Source organism: Physeter macrocephalus, chromosome 17, assembly GCF_002837175.3.
Source record: "Physeter macrocephalus isolate SW-GA chromosome 17, ASM283717v5, whole genome shotgun sequence".
Lineage (NCBI taxonomy): Eukaryota > Metazoa > Chordata > Mammalia > Artiodactyla > Physeteridae > Physeter > Physeter macrocephalus.
In genome coordinates, this window is record NC_041230.1 from 42,967,468 (window position 1) to 42,992,114 (window position 24,647).

General features: G+C 46.0%; 1 protein-coding gene across 2 annotated transcripts in view; it reads right to left on the reverse strand.

The window, feature by feature from the left end:
- Positions 1-22,474, reverse strand: part of IL34 (interleukin 34) — a 62,986-nt gene extending 40,512 nt beyond the window's left edge. For both annotated transcript variants that reach the window (XM_055079040.1, XM_055079039.1), the window contains exon 1: positions 19,355-22,474. The gene's annotated coding sequence lies outside the window, so the exon portion shown is untranslated. The remainder of the gene's footprint in view (positions 1-19,354) is intronic.
- Positions 22,475-24,647: the final 2,173 nt, after the last annotated feature.

The following is a 24,647-nucleotide window of genomic DNA, read 5'->3' on the forward strand; positions in this document are numbered from 1 at the left end:
TCCGCAACGGGAGAGGCCACAACAGTGAGAGGCCCGCGTACCGCAAAAAAAAAAAGAATCCGCCTGCCAATGAAGGGGACGCGGGTTCGAGGCCTGGTCCGGGAAGATCCCACATGCCGCGGAGCAAATAAGCCAGTGCGCCAGAACTACTGAGTCTGCGCTCTAGAGCCCGCACGTCACAACTACTGAGTCTGCGCTCTAGAGCCCACGAGCCACAACTACGGAAGCCCGGAAGCCCGCGCACCTAGAGGCCGTGCTCCGCAACAGAAGCCACCGCAACGGAAGCCGGCGTACCGCAACGAAGAGTAGCCCCGGCACCCCACAACTAGAGAAAGCCCGCGTGCCGCAACGAAGACCCAACGTAGCCATAAATAAATAAATAAATGTTCTTTTTAAAAAAAATTCTGGAAATAGGGATAATGGTTACACAACACTGTAAATGTGCTTAACGTCACTGAATTGTACACTTAAAAATGTTTAAAATGCTATGTTACGTATATTTTACCACAGTAATAAAAAGTAAAAGTCACTAAAAAAATATTGCATGTAAGTGGACATGTGCATTTGAGGGGAAAGAGGAGGGTTCTCTGCTTTTCTCAACCTAAGGGGTGTCTGGAACAGCCCTTCTCCCATAGGACCGACAGCCCTCCCCTCTCACAGGACAAGACTCTCATGATCCTTTGCTCCATGGAGCCAGGATCACCAGGGGGTCAGGCTCTCACCCCTGCAGCCCACCCCTTCCGCCACACGATGACTGACCGGCCTCGATCCCTTTGCTGCTGCTGTTCCCTGAGCAGAATGCCCTTCCCCCTTCCCCTGCCAGCCTAATTCTCCCTCCTCCCCACCTTCCCTCCCCCACACCCATACCCTCCCAGACTCTCTCACATGCTGCCCCTGACCCACATAAGGTGGCCAGTCCCCTGACTGCTCCAGCTGCCCCCTCTCCAAGGGGGCTGTCCCTCTGTACACCCCCCATGCCCCCTCCCCACCCTCTTCCTTTGACCTGATCACAGTGTCCTGAGCATCTATTCACTGTCTCAGCTCTGGCTGGGAGGTCCTCAGAGTCTCAGACTTCTCCTAATTCTCTCTGTCTCCTGACTTTTCAATTCTGGTTTAGGGACAGCATAGCCGATCAACTGCCAGGACTCGGGCTGCGCCAGTCCCTTCTTTACCAATTCAGGAATGTCCCTAGTGGAGAACAATGGAGAAAACAGAAATCTCGGTGAACAGAGCAGCTTTGTTTCTCATTTTTTGGCTCACAGAGGATGGACTGTGCAGGCTGAGCACGGTGCCGAGAAGCCTGGCTTTGGCTTCTCCTTACTGATTTGGGACCTAGTAGAGCAAATCGGTTCCTTTCTCTAGGCCTCACTTTACCCACCTGAAAAATGGAGCTTGAGAAACTCCTCTTCAAGCTGAGTTGAGAGGGAGGAGTGGTGGAGGGGAAATGGGGATGTTTGCAGAGGTCCCCACCGTGGGGAGTGTCTTGGTCACACAAGGCCCAACTTCCCGCAAATGTTTGGCCTCACATTTGTTGAGTTTGGGTTCAAGCCCTGCTCTAACAAGGCTGCTGGCAGGGACACAGGCCCTGGCACACAGGCTCTGTTCTGGCTCATCATCATACTTGCTCTGTTACACCTTCCAAGAGCAATGAGGCCTGTGTTTTATAAGCTACTGCAATTGTAATTAAACAAGCATTAGTAGTTTCGCACCCACCCACCCCCCCATCCCCACCGGAACATAAGCCCCACTGAATTCCTAGCTTAGTGCCTATCATGAGGCGAATTCAATCACCGTGTTAAGTAATTAATGCAGGGAGGCCCGCAGTGGAGGCCTGGTCTGTCTTTTCTAACACGCATATATTGCAGCTAAAGGGGAATCAGACGCAGTCCCCTGTCCCCAAGCCACTTGGAACGGGGAGGTCTGGGGCCAGGGGAGAGTCACCAGCCTCCGCTCTCATCACACACACCAGTCTGACCCAGGACCCTCCCTGGTTCCAACACGACCCCTACCCTTGCCCAAGCCACCTGTATGAGAACGTGAAACTTGTTAAATGAGTCAGAGTTAAAGTCTGTTCTACATGCATTTGTGACCCGAGCCTCTCCCGTGTGCCAGGGGTTGGCACACAAAGACAAAAAGCTACAAGCCTAGCCTGGAGCAGCTGACACTGGTGGGGAGGCCTGGTCACAGAGCAGGTGGGTGAGAGAGAGGGAGGCACGGAGAAGATGGGAGGCTGGGAAGGGGCGGGCCTTCAAAACCTTTCTAACACATGGTGAGAAACCACTCAAGGTCCCTCACAAGGGGACCCAGCCTGAGTAAGGAGGGTTCCTCAAGAACTTCCGGAAATGTCTGTTACCAGAGTCGGCAGCCCATAGACTGGGAGTCGGGTCCATCTCTCAACAGGGAGCACAGCGGTGGGCAGCCTCGGGTTCTACCAGCAACCCCCCATTCTACCCCCTACCCTCCCTCCACCTTTCCCACAGTGGGCCTCAAACCCAAACACAGGCGTGAACCTAGGAAGAGACAAGGAGGAATCCAGCCTTCAGAGGGAGCATGGCCCTTGATTTCAGACTGCTAGCATCCAAAACTGTAGAAGATAAAATGTCAGGTGCACGTAACTTTACCTCACGTGTCCGGCTTTACGTCAGTTGCCAACACCTGTCCTTCTACACCTTTCTCCTTGCTCACACCAACACATGAGCGCATATATACATAGGGAGGAGGTATGCGTGTTTGTATGAATAAAATGGAATCGCCAGATCCATATAACTTGCTTTCTCCCCCACTTCACAGTGGGCATATCTGCAAGTCAGTATTCTAATTTTTTTATCCTGTGAATACAAACACACAATCAGTTATCCTACTCCATAAACAGGATCAGAGCAGAGAGGCTGAAGGTTGAGTATTGTAGATATTTTCATTTGCACCAAAATCTCTCTTTTTTTCCTTCTTCTCTTCCTTCACCTGCAGCCCTGATGGGAAGCCTTCACCACCTTCTTCATGCTCTTGTATCTATACAGAAATACACCGAATACAAGTGTGGGGTTTGGAGTCAAGTTTGGCTTTATTTGGAGTTTGTTTGCAAAAAGGGGATCATAATAGTACCTGTCTCTATTTCTTACTTTTCTCACTCAATAGTAAAATCCTTCAGGAAAATCCCTCCAAATCTTTTTTTTCTTGCTTTTTTTTTTTGGTTGTGCCACGTGTCTTTCAGGATCTTAGTTCCCCGACCTGGGCCCCTGGAAGTGAAAACACTGAGCCCTAACCACTGGATCACCAGGGAATTCCCCCTCCAAACCTTTTTATGGCTGCATAATATTCCCTGACTAAGGGACATTTTATCTTCTTTTTTTTTTTCTTTGCAGCAAAGAGAGGGTTTATTTGCAAGGCAGCCCAGCGAGGATTCAGGAGAACAAACTTCAAGTCCACGAAGGCAAGGGGCTTGGGGTATTGATGGGATAACAAATAACACAGCAGGGCAGTTTGAGGTACGGGAGAGCGTGGGGAAAGGTGATTGGAGAAAGGTGCATCGCTCTGCGCAGGCCTAAGCTCTGCATGTTCAAGAGGTCATTGAGGGGACACTGCACATGCCCAGCTGGAGGGTGGGTGGTCCTAGCCAGTCCTTAACCGACTCAGCTTGATCTAGATGCAGCTGACTCCAAGTTCCTAGAAAACAACTCGGGCCAACATCTTATTGTTTAGGCTACATGCCCCTTGGAGGACCTGCAAACCTTAAAATAACCTTGATTAGTGAAGGCAGGTGAAATGGATTTAACCATGGTTTCAGGGTCTTTACAGAGGTAAGTTAAAATGAGGTGGTAAGGGTGAGTCCTAACCCAGTATGACTAATATCCTTCTGAAAAGGAGAAATTGGACACAGAGGCAGATGCAGAGGAAAGACTTTATGAAGAGAAATGGGAAAAAGAAGAACAACTACAAGCCAAGGAGAGAGGCCTGGAACAGATCCAGCCCTTAGAAGATGCCAACCCTGCCAACACCTTGATTTTTTTTGTTTTTGCTGTTTTTTAATTTTTATTGGAGTGTAGTTGACTTACAATGTTGTGTTAGTTTCAGATGTACAGAAAAGTGAATCAGTTATACATATATATATCCATTCTTTTTCAGATTCTTTTCCCATATAGGTCATTATAGAATATTGAGTAGAGGTCCCTGTGCTATACAGTAGGTCCATATTAGTTATCTCTTTTATATATAGTAGTGTGTATATGTTAATCCCAATCTCCTAATTTATCACTTCCTCCCGCATTTCCCCTTTGGTAACCATAAATTTGATTCTCTTGCTTTCTTTCTTGATCTTGCTGCTGACTCCCTCATGGTGGCTGGCTTCCACATGCATTTCTAATTTGGACTGTTTGTTCAAGTTTGACAGGCATCCTGTGGGCAGCCTGAGCAGGCTGGGTTGAAGGTTTTGCTTTTGCTTCTTCCAGGTGTTCCAAGGAGTACCAGGTAGGAGTAGTTTTTGGGGTTTTTTTCTGTTTTTGTTTTGTGTGTGTGTGTTTTTTAAATTGTGGTAAAATATACATAACATAAAATTTACTATCTCAGCCATTTTTAAGTATACAGTTCAGGAGTGCTAAATATTTTCATGCTGTTGTACAGTCAATCTCCAGGACTCTTCATGTTGCAAAACGGAAACTCTATATTCATTAAACAACTCCCTCTATCCCCCTCCCCTCAGGTCCTGGCAACCATTCTACTTTCTTTCTCTATGAATTTTCCAGCCAGGAGTAGCTTTTATGATCACTTCCTGGCCTAGAGACTCTAAGATCACATGAGCAGTGTAAATTTGATCCCAAATCCAAAAGAAGGCAGATGTGTGATTATACATTTCTCAGAGGAGGTCTTCCCCTTCTCAAACCAGACCCAGGCCAGGTTAGAAAATCTTCCTTCTCTGCCTCTTCCAGAGGTTGAATTTTTTCTGGCCTAACTTCACTTAAAAGAAGCTTAAACCTTTAAGGGTCCCAGCTGTATGTGGGGGTCTCATTTCTACCTCCCTGCTTCATGTGGGCTCAAAACTTTGGCTCCAGTCCCTATGGCTATTCAAATCTACTTCCCTGGATATCCAGACCAGTGAAGGGCCCTCAGGGAAGGCAAAGCAGCCTCACTCCCTCCCAGCTTCCTTTACTGTCTTGCCCAGGGCTATCCTTATTCCCATGCAGCTCAGCTATGCATAAAAAAATGTGCTGATTGTTTTATATCCTAAGTTTCTGGATGTTTTTGTAGAGTTTCCCCGAAAAACTATCAAATCTTCCATTCTGTTGAAAAGGAACCTCACTTACATTTCTTTTTCTTTGTACTGGTTTTTAGCCATAACCTTCCATGGAATTTTGCCTTATTTTTCCAATGAAACTAGAGCTCTGGTGTTCACCCGGCACAGCCCCCAGTGGACACACAGGAGGTGCTCAGTGAAAACTAGCAGAATGACGGAAAAAGAGCCAGAGATCCCAGTCACGGCTGGGGATGGCCACGGAGGTGGTGCTGCCTCTGCTTCAGGGATGTTTGGGGCCCATAAAATCTGGGTTGACAATGTAGGCAGTGTCCATGAGAAGCTGGGGCTACCCGAGCTTGAATAAAAGGACTAAAGGAACAATGACGATCGTCATCATCATCATAATAGCTAATGTTAATCACTTTATGTCATTTACTCCCCCCCACCACACACACACATCAATACCAGAATTAGACATTCTAGCCCTCATTTTATTTATTTTTAATTTTAATTTTTTTGGCCGTGCCACGTGGCTTGCAGGATCTTAGTTCCCTGACCCGCCCCCCTCGGCAGTGAAAGCACGGAGCCCTAACCACTGGACCACCAGGGAATTCCCTCACCCTCATTTTAAAGATGAGGAAAGCAAAGCTCAGAAAAGTCTACAAGTTGCCAAAAATCACACAGCTAGCAAATGGGACAGCAAGCATTAAATCTAAATATGTCTGACCCCAAAGCTCTTGCTGATAACTCTACATTAGAGGGCAGTCTGAAGGCAAAAGGAGACCACATTCCCCCACCCAGCAGCTTTATGCAGCTGGAAGAGGCTGACTGTGAGGCCAAGGAAGGCCCAGCATATGGGATGGAGCCCAAAAGAATCTGGAGCTGGAGGGGTAACCTGAGCACCCTGCAACTTCAGAGTCAGGACCCAGAGGTTGCCTCTGTGAATCAGCCTCCGAAGTAGCATATGCACACAGGACAGGAATATGGAAGGAAGGAATAGCTGAATCAATTCAGAATGATTCAGGAAGCTTCTGGGCCCAATAGGATACCCTCCCGTCCTTTTCTAGCGTTCCTCACTTCTCCCAGCATCCCTCATCTCCCCAGCATCCTCTCCTCACCCCGTGTCCCTTCATCTTTCCCAGAATTCCCTCATTTCTCCCAAATGCTTTTTCCCAGGTCCAATCCAGAAAGAGCTATCAACAGATTCTCTCATCAACCAGTAACACCTTATTTCATCAAGTCTAATGCACAGTGGATTGTAAAATCCACCAATATTTTACGTGACACTGAGACAGAGGAGGAAAAATCTATCGGTTAAATTGTGATTTGCCATTGATCCTGATTTCAGAGCTGTTAAAATGTGGGGAGTGGGGGAAAGGTGTGAATCAGTGGAATATGGTAACACTTAAGAGCCCTATTGTGCATTTGGTGCTTTGTCTGAGAGTTACAGAATGTTTCCATACACAGTGCCTTGCTATTAATGGCTAGTAAGCAGGCAGTATGCCCAGAACCATCTTAGACTCTCAGGGATTCAGTTTTCTGCCCTTATGGAAATCACAGGCTAGTTGGCGGTCTTGGAGGCAGGCTGAGAGAACATATACAGAATGGTTCAAGGCTAGTGTTTATAGACGATAAATGTAATAAGTGTTTGAAGCAGGGATGGATCAAATTCAGCCAAAGTGATCAAAGTAGGCTTCATGGCAAGGAGAAGGAGACTTAAACTAGAGGATGAAGGATGGAAAATGGGGACAAGAGAAGACACTGAGGAGGGAGAAGTGGGGAGAAAGTGAACAAAGCGTGGAGATGAGGCCCACATGGCAAATGCTCGGGACAGCAGAGAAGGTCCTTTGTCTTGGAGCCGAGAAATGGTAACAGGGTGTCATGGGAGTCTACTTTGGTCAGGCAGGCCAACAAAGGACTACAGAAGGCCTTGAAAGCCAAGCAGCTCGAGTGTCAGGCAGCAGGGAGCCAGTACAGGTTGTGAGCAGGAGAATGACCTGGTGAACACACTCACTCAGGGAACACTGACGTGCAAGATGATGATTTTTTCTTTTTTTTCCCAGCTGCGCCATGTGTCACATGGGATCTTAGTTCCCCGACCAGGAATCAAATCCATGCCCCCTGCAGTGGAAGCATGGAATCTTAACCACTGGACCTCCAGAGAAGTCCCTGATTTTTTTTTTTTACTGTGCACATATATTATCTACTTGAAATTTAAAACACACCACCAGGCTTCCCTGGTGGTGCAGTGGTTGGGAATCTGCCTGCCAATGCAGGGGACACGGGTTCGTGCCCTGGTCAGGGAGGATCCCACATGCTGCAAAGCAACTAAGCCCGTGCACCACAACTACTGAGCCTGTTCTCTAGAGCCTGCAAGCCACGACTACTGAGCCCGCGTGCTGCAACTACTGAAGTCCGTGCACCTAGAGCCCGCGCTCTACAACAAGAGAAGCCGCCGCAATGAGAATCCCATGCACCGCAACGAAGAGTAGCCCCCACTCACCACAACTAGAGAAAGCGTGCAGCAATGAAGACCCAACATAGCCAAAAAATAAAATAAAATAAATAAAATAAATAAATAAAAACACAACACCATTTACATTAGCACCCCCAAAATGAAATACTTTGATATAAACCTAACAAAATATGTTGAAGATCTACATGATCAAAACTATAAAGCTGTGATGAAAGAAATCAAGGAAGACCTAAATAAATCAAGAGATATTCCATGTTCATGGATAGGAAGACTCAATATTGTTAAGATGTTTGTCCTCCCCAACTTGAGCTATAGATTCAATGTCATCTCAATCAAAATCCCAGCAAGTTATTTTGTGGATATCTACAAACTGATTCTAAAGTTTATATGGAGAGGTAAAAGACCCAGAACGGCCAACACAATATTGAAGAACAAATTTGGAGGACACACACGACCTGACTTCAAGACTTATATAAAGCTACAGTAAACAAGACAGTGTGGTACTGGCAAAAGAATAGACAAATAGATCCATGGAACAGAACAGAGAGCCCAGAAGTAGACCCACATAAATATAAGTAACTAATCTTTGACAAAGGAGCAAAGACAATTCAATGGAGAAAGGATAGTCCTTTCAACAAATGGTACTGGAATGAGTGGACATCCACATACCAAAAAAAAAAAAAGAATCTAGGTACAGACCTTATACCTTTTACAAAAATTAATTCAAAATGGATCGTAGACCTAAATGTAAAATGCAAAAGAATAAAACTTCTAGAATATAACATAGGAGAAAATCCAGGTGACCTTGGGTTTGGTAATGAGTTATTATGTACATTAAAAGCACGATCCATAAAAGGAAACATTAATAAGTTAGACTTTATTAAAATTTAAAACTTCTGCTCTGCAAAAGACACAGCTAAGAAGATGAAAATATTTACGAAAGACCTGATAAAGGACTTGTATCCAAAATATACCAAAAACTCTTCAAACGCAACAAGAAAAAACAAAAGAACCCAATTAAAAAGTGGGCAAGAAATCTGAACAGACACCTCACCAAAAAGATATATGGATGGCAAATAAGCATATGAAAAGATGCTCAACAACATATGTCACTAGGGAATTACATTTAAAACAACGAGATAGCACTATACACCTATTACTTTGTGGCTAAAATCCAAGAAACTTACACTACTAAATGCTGACAAGAAGTAGAGCAACAGGAACGCTCATTGATTGTTGGTGGAAATGCAAAATGGTACAGCCACTTTGGAAGACAGTTTGGTGGTTTCTTACAAGCTAAACATAGCCTTACCATATGATTCAGTGGTAATGCTCTTTTTACCCAACTGAGTTGAAAAGTTATGTCCACATAAAAACCTGCACACATATGTTTATAGCAGCTTTATTAATAATCACCAAAAGCTGGAAGCAACCAAAATATCCCTTAATAAGTGAATAAACTATAGTACATCCATACAATGGGACATTATTAGGCACTGAAAAGAAATGAGCTATCGAGCCACAAAAAGATATGAAGGAACTGGAAATGCATATTTCTAAGTATAAGAAACCAATCTGGAAAGGCTACATACTGTGTGATTCCAACTGTATGACATTTTAGAAAAGGCTAAACTACAGAGATGGCAGAAAGATTGGTGGTTGTCAGAGGATGCAGGGAGGGAGGGAGGAAAAGGTGTAACAGAGGATTTGTAGGGCAGTGAAACTATTGTGACATTGTCACAATTTCATTATACATTTGTCAAAATCCATAAATGTACAATACCAAGAGTGAACCCTAATGTAGACTATGAACTTTAATAATGTTTTAATATACTAAAAATAATTAATATTGATTCATCAATTGTAACAAACTTACCATACTAATAACACATGTTAATAACAAGGGGCACCGTGTGACTGGGGTAGGGTGGCCATTTGGAGCTCTTTATACTTTCTCCTCAATCTTTCTGTAAATCTATTGATAAACTGTCCTAAAAAAAACCCCGACTAATTATTTTTTAAAAGCTTAAAAATTATAAAATAAAAATTATTCAGTCAATGTTATGGGCTTTGCCAGCAGACAGCCCAGGGTTTAAGTCCCAGATTCGGAACCAGACTCAGCTTCTTCCTCTGGGGTTAACAGTCACGCCTTATAGGCTTACAGGTTCCAGAACTCCGTTGCTGCAGCCTGACAGTCAAAAATTATGTTGCCTATGTGATTTCCACGGACAGGGAGAAGAGTGGCCTTCTCTTGGCTGGGAGGGGAAGCAGGGCAAGTAGGACCAGGAGGCACCCTCTGCAGAGATGTCATCCAAGAAAGTTTTCCCAGCTGCAGGAAGACACTGGAAAGCACCTGGCCCCAGCCCAGCCTCTGCTGGGCCAGCTGGTCTGCTGGCCTCTGTGCAGAGCTGCTTCACTGGGGCCCGGGACAGACCCTCCAAAGAGACAAGCAGGAGGGCTACATAGCCTGAGACCCAGTGCAGTGGAGGTGGGAAGGGGCCTGCAGAGCAAGGGGGGCCAGAAGGATCCCCACCCTGCTCTGGTGTACCCCTTCCACTATGGAACCATGGGAAGCCCCTAATCACCTTCTTCATCCACAAAATAGCACTACCCAGGCCCACTCCCAGGGTGGCAGTGAGGGTACCAGGAGGGAGGAGGAGAGCAATCTTAAATGTACAATTTCTCCACCAAGCAGCAAGTGGCACTGATGTTACTGCTATCGGATCAGCTACCAATGCAAAGCCTCCAAGGCAGCAATGGGAAGAGAGAAAGATCTGAGCTTCTGAACACGTGACTTAACCTCTCCAAGCCTCAGCTGCCTCATCTGTAATATGGGAAAATTGCAGTTCTTCACCTCCTGGGCTCTGTGTGAATTTGGTGAGATAGTGCCCGCACAGAGCTTAGCACCCTACCTGGCATGGAGATGTCTTTAAATGGTAGCTCCCTGCATCTTCATAAGGTGTGAATGGCATACCCACTAACTGGGTCATTCTGGCTCAATCGCCATCCCTGCCAGGGGTTCCTCTGTAATTCCAAAGACAGAGGAGGCCACCATATTGCCACCATTAGGGATAGCATTTATTGACTTGCGGGTGCTAGCCTGGGAACTTGGACAAATTGAATCATGTGGACAAGGTCTTGGCACCCAGAGAGCTGGGCTGGAAAAAACACAGTTGCAAAAAAGGCAGAATGAACTCAACAGCTATGGGAAAGACTTGGAGCCCTGAAGAGAGTTGTCAAGGAGGGTCCTGTTTAACAGAAGGAGAAGGGAGACATTGAGTGACAAGGAGCCTGGCTCCCTATAAGGCCAGTGTTGTCTGCACAGTGTTATCCTTGAACCCTGGAGACCCAAGCAGGTGGGGTCTGGCACCACAGAGAAACCAGCCAGAGTGAGGGGGTCAGCGAGGACTCACAGGGGGAGGTGGCAGCTGCTAAATCCCTACCTGTGAGAGTGTCAGGACCCAGGAACTATCAGCCAGGGGCAGGGTGGCAGGGAGTAGTCAGCTTGCGGAGGCAGATTTGGAGACTTCCACCCAACAGAGAGGGCTAGCACCAGACCGCCTGGTTTCAAATTCCAGCTCACTGCCTACTGGCTGACCTTGGGCAGGAGATTTAACCCCTGGGCCTCAGTTCCCAGGAGTAAAATGGGGATGACTGTAGCACCCACCATACAGGGTTGTGGTGAGGATCTGAGATCAAGCCGGTTTAGCATTTAACAGTGTGTACCCAGAATAAATGGCAGCCACTATTATTACTGTTGTATAGGGGAAGGCGGGCAGCAAGCCTGCTCACGTGCCTGCCCCCTCCCTCTTACTTGGGTCCCACCTTTACACAGGCCTGTTACATATAACTTTGCCTGGACTGGATCACATTAGAGAGGCGCAGAGCCTAGGAAACCCTCTGACTCCACCCCTACTCCATGCAGGAGTCTCCTCTACAGCTTGCCCAGCCTCTCCTCACATGCCTCCTCTAACGGGGAGCTCACCACTCCATGAGGCAGCCTGTTCCACATTCGGACAGCTCTGGTCACAAGTCCTCTAGGCGGAGCTAAAATCTCCTCCCTGGGGCTTCCCTGGTGGCGCAGTGGTTGAAAGTCCGCCTGCCGATGCAGGGGACACGGGTTCGTGCCCCGGTCCGGGAAGATCCCACATGCCACGGGGCAGCTGGGCCCGTGAGCCGTGGCCGCTGAGCCTGCGCGTCCGGAGCCTATGCTCCGCAACGGGAGAGGCCACAACAGTGAGAGGCCCGCGTACTGCAAAAAAAAAAAAAAAAAAATCTCCTCCCTGCAAACTGCCCCTTAGTGGAAGTGATTTTTTGCCAGGGACTTTCCAATGTCTGGAATCTACCCATCCCACAAATGCTAGGAACCCTCTGAGCAGGGCCTGTCATTCCTCCAGGAAGTCTCCCCTGAACCTCATCCTGAGCATCTCATGCAGAATGGCGCAACTTCTCCCCACAGGGATACACAAATCTCCTCCAATGCCTGGGTCCATGAGGCAAAAAAGTCTTGGATGTTCCCAGATCTGACATTAATAATAATTCACATTCACTTAACTCACTCAACTCTTACCAAACCTCTGTGAGGCATATACTACTTTCTCCCCCAAGTTTTAAAATTGTAGTGATATACATATAACATAAAATCTTAACCATTTCTAAGTGTACATGTCAGTGGTATTAAGTACATTTACATTGTTGTGCAACCATCACCACCATCTATCTCCAGAAATATTTTCATCTTGCAAAATTGAAACTCTAAATTCATTGAACAATAACTCCCCCATTCCCTCCTCCCCCCGGCTCCCGGCAACCACCATTCTACTTTCCATTTCTACAATCTGACTACTCTTAGGTACCGTACATAAGTGGGATCATACAGAATTTGTCTTTCTGTGTCTGGCTTATTTCGCCTAGCATAACGTCCTCAAGATTCATCCATGTCATAGCATGCATCAGAATTTCCTTCCTGTTTAAGTCTGAATAATATTCCAGAGTGTGTGTGTGTGTGTGTGTGTGTGTATACATACACATATACATGTTGTTTATCCATTTATCTGTCACTGGACACTTTAGTTGCTTCTACCCTTCTGTCTATTGCAAATAATGCTGCTACAAACATGGGTGTACTATATCTCTGAGACCCTACTTTTAATTCTTTAGGGTGTACACTCAGAAGTGGGACTGCTGGGTCATTATGGTAGTTCTAGTTTTAATTTTTTTAGGAATTGCCAAACTGTTTTCCACAGTATCATGGAAATGGATTGTACCATTTTACAATCCCACCAACAGTGCATAAGAGTTCCAATTTCTCAATATCCCAGCCAATGCTTGTTATTTTGTTTTCTTTCTATATAGTAGCCATCCTAATAGGTGTGAGAGGGTACATGGAGATCCTATGCTTACCCCTATTTTACAGCTGAGGAAAGTGAGACTGGAGAGGTGCCCTGACTTGCCCAAGGTCTCACAGGCAGCATGTGGCAGAGCTTGGATTCAAGCTCAGGCTGTCTAAGCCTGTCCAGTGCTCTCAACAGCTCCCATCCCGGCAAATCCCTGCAGTCCAACTGATCAGTGACCACCCTGGAGCCTCCAACGTCCTCTGAGCTCCATCCAGGGAGCCCTGGCCAGGGAGGTGGTGACCTTGGACATACCTCCACCCTGCCCCAGAGTGCTAAACTAACCCCAGCCCCTGGATCGTTTCAGCAAAGGCCTTACCCTGCATGGCCCGCAGAGATGACAGCCTGGAGGTGTCCTCTAGTTGGTCCCTGCTCTCAGGGCAGGAGCGGGGAAGGGGCCGGGGGCTCGTTCCACAGCTGCCTGACGGGCTGGTGGCTGCTTGGATTATCTTGCACGAGAGCAGGGACAGCCCTGGCAGCGCAGGGCAGCCTGCAGACTCTTGAATCCGGTGGGACCGGGGCTCGGCAGAGGCTGGAGTGCAGGGTAGGGCCTCTCGGGAGACGAGGCGGGGCACACGAGGTGACAAACCTATGCAGGGTCGGGCGTGTCCTCTGCACTGCCTCATCATGCCTGAGTGACCGTGGGAAGCTAGGAGTCCTCCCTGCACCTCAGTTTCTTCATCTGTAAAACGGGGGAGACTAAGTCAAACTTACCAGGGAGCTGTGGACATTAAATGAGCACCAGACACACATTGCCTGGCTAAAGAGTGGGCACCGACAGTGCTGGCCACCACTGCCTCCTCCCAGGCCCATGTGATCCTCCACCTACCCCACACTTGTCCCAGCTCTATCCCACACTGCTCTGCCCCTCACCATTGGTGGGCTGGCAGAGCCTTGAGATTAAGTGTCCAGTCCCCCAGGTGACTCTGAGGACTAATACATTTGAATGTGTTAGTTCTGTTCTGATTCCTAGAAAGACAAATAAACACCATAACAGTAATTCCTTCAGGTAAACAATGACATGGTGACAACGATGTTTGCGAATGCATTATTTATAACAGTGATAACTTGGTAGCACCTGAACTTCTTCCATAGGAACTAGCTGAATTACCATCCGACCACGCAATGGGATAGGACATGGCCACTATAAAGAATGATGGAGGGCTTCCCTGGTGGCGCAATGGTTAAGAATCCGCCTGCCAATGCAGGGGACACGGGTTCGAGCCCTGGTCCGGGAAGATCCCACATGCCGCGGAGCAACTAAGCCCGTGTGCCACAACTACTGAGCCTGCACTCTACAGCCTGCAAGCCACAACTACTGAGCCCACGTGCCACAACTACTGAAGCCCATGCGCCTAGAGCCCATGCTCCACAACAAAGAGAAGCCACTGCAATGGGAAGCCCACGCACCCCAATGAAGTGTAGCCCCCACTTGCCACAACTAGAGAAAGCCCACGTGCAGCAACAAAGACCCAACACAGCCAAAAAAATAAAATAAATTAAAAAATAGTAAAAAAAAAAAAGTCAAGTATAGATGATCCCATAGGACATAGAGCTGTGTGTGTGTATACTTACAGACCCCTGCTCCTCCAAGTATGGTTTCCTGATCAATAGCAGTAGAATCACTTAAGAGCTTGTGGAGTCTTGGGCCCACCCCAGGCCTTTGTAATGAGAATTTAACAAAATCCTCAGGTGATTCATGTGCAGGTTACAGTTTGAGTAGTGATGAAGTAAGGCACTGTCTGGAGAGTTGCCCAGTAAAATATTATTAGGGGGTGGTTACCTTTGGGGAGTGGGATTGAGATTTTCTCTTCTTCTTGTGCTTTTCTGAATTGTTGGTATTTTTTTATAATAAGCACATATCATAAAAACAATAAAGCTATTAAATGCTTACACAGGCTTAAGATCCAAAACTATAAAACTCCTAGACGAAAACAAATGTAAAAAGCTTCATGACATTGGATTTGCAGTGACTGCGTAGATATGATATCAAAAGCACAGGCAACAAAAGCAAAAATAGACAAATGGAACTACATCAAAACTGAAAACTTTTGTGCATCAAAGGACACAGGAACACAGTGAAAAGGCAACCTATGGAATGGAAGAAAGTATTTGCAAATATGATATGGAGTTAATATCCAGAATATATAAAGAACTCCTACAACTCAACAACAAAAAAATCAAGCTGATTAAAAAATGGCAAAGGACTTGAGTAGATATTTTTTCAAAGACATACAAATGGTCAACAGCTAAATGAAAAGATGCTCACCATCACTAATCTCCAGAAAAACACAAATCAAAACCACAGTGAGATATCACCTCACACCCATTAAGATGACCACTACCAAAAACCCAGATAATAACAAGTGTTGGTGATGATATGGAGACACTGGAACACTTGTATACTCGTGGTAGGATTGTAAAATGCTGCAACTGCCATGAAAAATAGTATGGAGGTTCCTAAAAGTTAAAAACAGAATTACCATATGATCCAGCAATTCCATTTCCAGGTATATACCTCAAAGAATTGAAAGCAGGGTCTTAAAGAGATATTTGTATACCCATGTTCATAGCAGCACTAGTCACAACAGCTAAAACATGGAATCCTAGTGTCCACTGACAGATAAATGGATAAACAAAATGTGGTATATATACAAGGGAATATTATTCAGCCTTAAAAAGGAAATTCTGATGCATGCTACAACAGATAAGCCTTGAGGACGTTATGCTAAGCGAAATAAGCCAGATACAGAAAGACAAATACTGTATGATTCCGTTTATGTGAGGTACCTAAGAGTAGTCAAATTCGTAGAAACAGAAAGTAGAACGGTGGTTGCCAGGGACTGTCTGGAGAGAGAAAGGGGGAGTTATTGTTTAATGGGTACCGATTCTGTTTTACAATATGAAAAAGATGTGGAGATCTGTTTTGTAACCATGTAAATGTACTTTAATACCTTTGAACTATACACTAAAAAATGATTAAGATGGTTTAAAAGTGCTTATGAAGCGATGTTAATGATTTGAGAAAGTAGGAAGACAAAGAAGCAGGGAAATTCTAGCTCTTGGGAAAGAGGGAAAGGCAGATGTGGCAGCAGGGAAGGGAAGATTGAGGAGACCTGTGGGTGACAGATAAAGTCAGAAGTGGGGGCTTGGATGTGGTAAAAGAGTCCTGGGCCAGAATGTGGACATTCTCATGCTACGACAGATAACAGGTACCCAGAAAGCTTGAAGAGCAGGGCCTGACCTTTCTGAATAGCTGCCCACATGGCAAGTCCATATCTCTTTGGCCTTTCAAATTCTTCACCTTGACCTCAACGTTGCTAACTGTTGCCACATCCCCAGTCATCTACCTCTTCATCACCTGAGATCGACCTAAGGGGGAAGTTCTGGCTGGTTCTCCAGGCACTGAGCCCTTCCTGGCTGAGATACACAGACAGAACACCCCCAGCAGCCCCTGGGAAGTTTGGGAGGTACGTTCCCAGGATGTCCACAGCCCTGTTCCAGGGCACACCATCCCCCAGTTGTAGAACAGGGCCCTCAGGCAAGCGTGCAGGAGAGTCGGAGCCCAGAAGCCCCCTGGGATTGTCACAGGGCTAGAGGCCACAGTTCTCAGACTTCCATGGAGCCTCTCAGGGTCAAGGGGTCAGACTGTCCACTTCAGACAAGATACCTCTCTTCCTCCCAAGGCCAAGGCTGGGTCATGGACAGCCACCATGGACAGTGTTGCAGGGGTGGGGGGAAAGGGTGAATGCAGTCTCCAGAGACATTTTGCAGACCTCCAAAAGGGAAGAGCTGTAAGAAACCTGACTGTCCTGAACTCTCAGCTGAGGCAGGAGAGGAGACCCTGGGTCTAGTCGTAGATCTGGGACCAGAACCCCAGAACCCTGGGCCCCAACTTGCAGGCCAGGCTTCCCCAGGCCAAGTCTGTCTTGAGAATCCCACTCTCTGCAATGATTTATCTTGGGTACCATCAAAGCCCCTGAAATGGGGTGGAAGTCTGGGGGCATTCCAGGCCTCCAACATCATCCTCTACCCCCAAAGCTGCCAGAACAGGCATCCCCAAAGCCACTTAAATCCCCATATACTTGAGAGGAAGTCCGAATTCTCACCTGACTTTCAGGGTTCTTCAGAATTTGGTCCCCACCACTTCCTCTCATCTCCCTTTTGCAGCCCTCCTGAACTTCCCACCCTTTCCCAAATGCCACTGGGCTTTAGCACTTGCTACTCTCGCTTCCTCCCCATCTCTGCCTAACAGATTGTTCTTCCTTCTTAAGCAGGGGGCTGTCCTGAAGTGCCCAGGCAGCTGCAGTCAGTCTCCTCTGTCCCTTGGGATGGGCTGTACACCTGTACCAAGAGCAGGGAGCCTGTGTTATATATTGGGTTGGCTAAAATATTCTTATGGAAAAACCCAAACAAACTTTTTGGCCAACCCAATATCTCTCCCTAGCTTCCAGCAGCATGACCAGACAGCCCGATTAATGTTTATTGACTGAGGCAATGAACATGAGTTTTCTGCCTGTCTTTTATGGCTAATTCTGGTTACTTTCTCAAAGGCTCTGGAACATGGCCTTGACCTTCCACAGTAATGGGCCCCTAAGTGCCAGCTGCTTTACCTATATTATCTCATGTAATTCTAGGGCACAGGTATTAGCATTCCCATTTTACTGCTGGGAATTTGTGCAGCCAGGTTAGAACCCAGCCTATGCATATTCCATTGTGCCTCCACGTGGCCTCCCAGTAAACTACCAGAGTGGGGAACAAAAGGTGTGCCCACAGACTTCCAAGGAATTCTCCACTCTGTCCAGTGATCCCTTAAACCTGCCCTTTGAGGAAGGTGGCTAAGAGATGGGACTGGTGGCATCCAGATCTGATGGCAGGTGGCTGAGTCTGGGGGACCTTTGGAAAGAGGATGATCTAAACTGCAAGTTCCCCGATGCCCAGTTCTCCAGCCTTAGCACAGATAGGGGCCCAAGTTAAAAAAAAAAAAAAGAAAAAAAAAAAAGAACAAACAAATAACCTCTAAGAGGTGGCTGAATTAGAAGAGGGGAAGGGGTCAAAAAGATGTACTTGAGATGACTCTCAACTCTACCCAGCTTCTAAAATGGCCCAGAGAAAGCCCCAGGTTTGAAAGAGCCTTCCAGGGCTGCTTATTAAGCACCAATGTTGTTTTACAAATACTATCTCTGCCTTTCCTATACCCCTAAGGAGTTTTATAATCTGTATTTTACACGTGAACTAATTGAAGTCATCAGGTGAGAGTTCAAGGTCAGGCAGCTATGCATACAAACCCAGGCTAGCCTGCCTTCAAAGGCCAAGTGTTAACCACTGCGCTAGACTGCCTCCATCCCACTTCCTGAAAAATCCAGAGAAAACAAGTTACCCACCCACTCCCTCATGCCATCATGGTCCTGAAAAGTATTATGAGTGAGCTGACCCCATGTGTAACATAAGCTGAGCTACAAAAATGTTCTTGGGTTTACCTCAAGTATTTATTCTGGATGGAGAATAAAATACAAGGAGAGATTAAAAAAAAAAATCTAAAAGACAAAGAAAGTTATTTCCACAGAGCTGTCCATAAGTCAAATTATTAATTGCAAAACACCTGGAAGCAATCTAATTTCACAACTGAGGGACAAAGGCTGCATATCCTGGAATGGGCTTGTTAACGTGGCAGATACCACATGGACTTTAAAAATCACAGTTAGTTGGTTTATGTGCATGTATTAGAATAAATGCAAAGTGTAAAAGCAGAACACTTAATTTTAATTTCAGAATACCAACTGAATGAGGAAGGCTCACGTATGCCATTTTATTTTTTTCCTTTCCATTAAAGAATTTTAAATAAATTTTTGATAGGTAATTCATGTACATAATTCATGCACATAGTACTTAAGGTCTAAAGAACTAAAGCAATAGCCAGTGGAACAGCCCCCAGTAACCCATGACAACCATTTAAGAAAGTGGGTTTGTTGATTTACAAAACTCAGAAGGGAACGCAGAGAGAAGCAACTTGCTTTATGGTTATTTGGATGTTTTTTTCCTACAAGGCTGATGAAATCAAAGGTTTAAAAAAGAAACCCAGAGCAGAGAATTCACACCATTTTTCTGAGACATAATTCAGAGCTTCTTTCTGGGACTGTTTTTCAAGTCTAGCTCAAATCCCTCTTGCTGTGATCTGTGAAGGAAGGAAGCAGCTAAGTTGGGGTGGTCAAGTCAGGCAAAGAAAACCATGTGAGAGAAAATCGACCGCTTTCTTACCTGTTCACATACCAGGATGCAGTTTTCTAGGGCTTGGAACAGGTACCTGGGAGCTGGGGGCAGTGGGTGCCAGGTGGGAAAAGCTGTGGCTTCCCGCAGCCCACAATCCAGGCTTCCCGACTGATGGGAAGGGCGGGGAAAGCAGGCCACTGCAACTGACTCAGAAACTGGAGCCAGCGAGGGCGGGGCAGGGCCACGTGGCCCCAGCCTGCCTTGGAGAGTGGAGTAGGAGGGGGCCACAAACCCAGACGATCAGACCGGAACTCTTCTGACCAAGTGCGCCTGGCAAGTTAACTGTGGCAAGTTAATGGTGGGAGTCCGCAGAACCAAGTCTTGGCTCCCAGGCAGGCTAGGTCGTTTTAAGGGGCTACCCCAGCTCCTCTCCAGAACACGTTTATTCTGACAAAAACCCTTCTACAAAACTTAATAAAACTGGGTGATGTGGTAGTGACTGGAGTGCATGTGTACATAGGGGGACAAACATTAGATGGAGAAAAGGCCTTTGATAAACATCATCAGTGTTGAGGACCAGTCAATTAACCCAGTCTACAGATGGAGACATGAGCCCAGAGAGATGAAGTATCTAACCCAAGATCACACAGCCAGAGGGCTTCCTTCCTTACATGACTTGGCCTGTCCTGGTGTAATAAATGATCTGGCACAGCACTTGTGGGAATTCCTGATGACATGAACGAGAGATCCTTTGCTCAACCCGATCTCCAAGGACAAGGGACACTCTCACTTTGCCTGCGTCAGAGAGCTGAGAATGGTTCTGCTAGCACAGTTCTGTGGGAACTTAAGGGGGAGCTCCATCTCTAACAAGCTCCCTGATGTACTCAGACTATATTTGGAATATTTAGGGGTGGGCCAATTCCCCAAGGGATCCTTTTTTTTTTTTTTTTTTTTTTTTTTCAGCCGCACTGCGTGGCTTGCAGGATCTTAGTTCCCTGACCAGGGATTGAACCCGGGCCACGACAGTGAAAGCGCCGAGTCCCAACCACTGGACAGCCAGGCAATTCCCTCAAGGAATCCTTTAGTTCCCCCACCAGTGGACAAGTAGAGAGCACGGGACAGGGGAAGGGCTATGCTCAAAGCATCAAACTACCCAAGATAGTTTGCATGTTTCCCTGAAAGTAAGCACAGAATCCTTTACTAAGGAGTCCCTTATTAACATTTAGGATTCCACAGCACCTGGTTTGGGAAATGCTGGCCTAGAAGATGTTAGCATATCTTATTCTGAATGTCAATGCCTGGCAAAAGTAGTTGTTCAAGAAAAGTTTCCCAAGAAATGGTTTCTCAGTTGGAATGACAAAACCAGATTCCTGGTTTGGCCAGCAGGACAATAATGCCCACACTGGAACTTCCAGCAGGATAATAATGCCCACGCTGGAATGTACTATGGCTAATTTCCCACCCTTGTGCCCAAGGCTGGGACTACACCGGCCACACGGTCAGGAAGGCCTTGCTGTATTTCTACCAAGCTGATTCATGTAGTCAAGCAGCCCATGGGAGGGCAAGTGGGGTGGAGGTGATGGGGATACAGCCACAGCATATCACGGGGGTCTCACAGAAGTCTGAACAAACTCCACTGTGCCCTCTCCAGGACCTCTTGGCTTAGAATGATGCCCCTTTCTTTCAAAGCATCGCATATAGGGCTGCAATTCAAGATGGAAGTGGCTCCAGTTCTCCCAGCGCTTTTGGATCCAAGTTCTGTGGCCACACCTCCTCAGACACCCTGGAAGCTCAGTGGAAAACACTTTGCTGTTACTATGACCCCTAGTAACAAGAGGTTGGTCTTATTCTCCCATTTTACAGAAAGGAAGCTGAGACCAAGCTTAGAGACTGGTGAACACAGGTCATGTGACTTCATATCCTGTGTTCTTTCCATGGACTTCACTCCTACTTGGCATTTGGCAGATGGGATCTTGTTTCTGACTGCTTTATGTAAAGTTGCCTTTCTCCAGTTACAGCATCAGCTCCTTAAAAGCAAGAGATTCCTCAGTGTGCCTTGTTAACAGCCCTAGATCCCCTAATGACTCACAGTAAATGCTAATACTTTTCACCATCACATGTCACACTAGCTTATACACATTTACTCATGACCCCAAATTATTAACTTGTAAAAACTCTCCTGAAATGGCCTAATCAAAAGCAACTCTCATTCCCTGAGATTTTGCTTGCAGTTAGAAAAGGGTAAATTCTGCTGGGTGGGCCTGTAGGATAAAAATCTGAGGACCAGACTCTAAAAGACAGAGGCGGGGAACTGGGGTGGGTTTGCCTCTGGGATTACAGCCAAGCCTGACTGGGTGCTGACGGAGCTGTTGGATTTAGAGGGTGAGCTGGTGCTGACAGGGGCCTTTAGCTACGTCCAGTTGAGTCTCCCATCCTTGTGTCTCCTCCAAACTTGGTGTTTTCTTTTGCTTCATTTTAAACAAGAAGCAATGTTCCCGCATTCTCCTGGAAACCACCCAGTGATTTCCAGGTCTGATTATTATTACCAGATTGTGAAATATACAGATGCCCAGACACCCCCAGCAGAGTAATGTGGAGCAGAACAGAAAAGCCACTGCAACAGACTTCCTAGCTTCCTGACCTAAAATCTTTGGCTGTCTACTCTCCACCTCCTCATTTTTCATACTTGGGACCTTCTGACTTTTCCCAGAAATCCCAAGGCTGTGCCTGTTTTATCTGAGAAAACTAGAGACATGGGCCTTAGGCTCTTGTGAAATTTGTCACCAGGCTCTCTGGCAGACTCAACCTCACCACCAGACTCAGAGGGACAGAAACAGCATGCTAAGTTATAAAAACTCCTGGGTGTAGAGCAGATATTCAAGGAGGTAACACACAGTAGGTGCTCAGTAAATATTGGTGGAATAAATGAATGTAGCACCATCTTCTAATGTATTAGGCATATCCCTTGATGTTGACTTTCAAAGCTTCTACAGAAAAGCTCTTGGTGATGCTAATGCAGAGTGGTGAAGGGGATTCTCTTGAGTGCTGTGTAGTCCGTATCTACTGATTTCAGTTCACTCAAACTTCATACAAGGCCCACACAGTGGGTTATCAGATCCCCAAATATAAATCAGCCACTGACCACAGAGGTGTTTCTTCCCTACCCATATACCCCAGACATCGTCACCCATGTACCCCAGTCATCTGTATCCCTACATTGTTATTTTTTTGGACAAGGTTTGACTTCAGCACCAGAGCTCTGGATACAGCCCTTGAATATATTTTAAGGGTGCAATAAACTTAAAGTATTCACATACAATATTCCATATGCAAACGAGCAAGTGGATGATTCACACAAATACATGGCATTTCTATTTTAAATACAAACAGAATTTAGGAATTAAAAAAAAAACAACTGAAAGCCAGGTTGATTCATTTGAAGAATTCTCCCAACATTTCTGGCTTCCCACTAATAACCTCAAGAGAGGCTGCAGTCATGGGAGCAGCACAGATTCTAGAGACCAGAGCTCTCTCCCCATGAGGTAAGTGAACCCCAAGAGTCTTTCCCAGCCCCAGCAGCTGTCCTGCTAGCATTAAAAAAAACAAAAGCCAACATTCCATCCACAGTCCAACTTGAACCCCCCTCCCCCAAAGGAATGCTATTCACAGCAAAAGATCTTCCAAATGAAACAACATCTGTGGAACCTCCACTCGTGAGGTCAGGGAAAAGTTGAGGCAGCTAAAAACTTTTCAGTCCTTTTTTAGACCCAAATTGCAGAGATTTAACAGCAGCAGAACGGGAGCAATCCTAATAACCAAGAGCAAATGCCTTGGTGCGGTGGCCTTCCTTCTCAGTTCTATAGCAGCCTCTAATGTGTTTTGCAAAACAGGACAGAGTTCTCCATTTACCTGGTTGCACAACTAAACCAAAGGAGTTGACGTGGTCCCCTTAACACTTACACAGATGGGATTTGTAATTTAGCCGTATCCAATCACTAAATTTTACTAAACACTTTCTGTAGGTCCTACAGCAACAACTATGAACGAGACAAAACTGGTCTCAACATATTCAAGCCTAATTCCTTATGCCTGTGCTCCTAAAATTCCACTTGTCAGAGCCCTGTTTTGCAGAGGACAAGCAAACCCACTGATATGCAGAGAAAGCTCAATGGTGACAATTCCTGGATACACCTAAAACACAAGCAACAAAATAAAAAATAAACAAGTGGGACTACATTAGACTAAAGTCACACAGCAAAAGAAACAAAGTAAAAAAGACAACCTATGGAATGGAAAAAATTATTTGCAAACCATATATCTGATAAAGGGTTAATATCCAAAAATATAAAGAACTCAGACAACGCAAAAGCAAAACACAAAAAATCGAATTAAAAAATGGGGCAAAGGACCTGAACAGGCCCTTTTCCAAAGAAGATATACAAATGGCCAACAGGTACATGAAAAGATGCTCAACAAAACTAGTCATTAGGGAAATGCAAATCAAACCACAGTGAGCTAAATCACCTCACCCCTGTTAGAATGGGCATCATCAAGAAAATGAGATAAATGCTGGTGAGGATGTGGGGAAAAAGGAACCCTTGTGCAGTGTTGGTGGGATTGTAAACTGGTACAGCCACTACAGAAAAGAATACAGACAACCCTCAGAAACGTAAAAACAGAACTTCCGGGCTTCCCTGGTGGCGCAGTGGTTGAGAGTCTGCCTGCCGATGCAGGAGACACGGGTTCGTGCCCCGGTCCGGGAAGATCCCACATGCCAGGGAGCGGCTGGGCCCGTGAGCCATGGCTGCTGAGCCTGCGCGTCCGGAGCTTGTGCTCCGCAACGGGAGAGGCCACAACAGTGAGAGGTCCGTGTACCGCGCAAAAAAAAACAACCAGAACTACCTTATGACAGAGCAATTCCACTTCTGAGAATGTAGCCAAAGGAAATGAAAACACTAACTCAAAGAAATGTCTGTACCCCCATGTTCATAGCAGCCTTATTTACAATAGCTAAGTTATGGAAACAACCTAAGTGTTCATCAACAGATGAATGGATAAAGAAAATGTGGTGGGTGGGTGGGTGGGTGTGTGTGTGTGTGTGTGAAATATTATTTACCCATAAAGAAAGAAATCCTGCCATTTGCAGGACTGGATAAATCTTGAGAGCATTATGCTGTGAAATAAGCCAGACAGAAGAAGACAAATTATTGTATAATGTCACTTATATACAGAATCTAAAAAAACAAAACCAAAAAACAAAACTCACAGAAAAAGAGATCAGATTTGTGAGGGAAGGGGTGGGGGGCAGAATGGGGGGACAAGACATCAGAGCAAAGTGGTC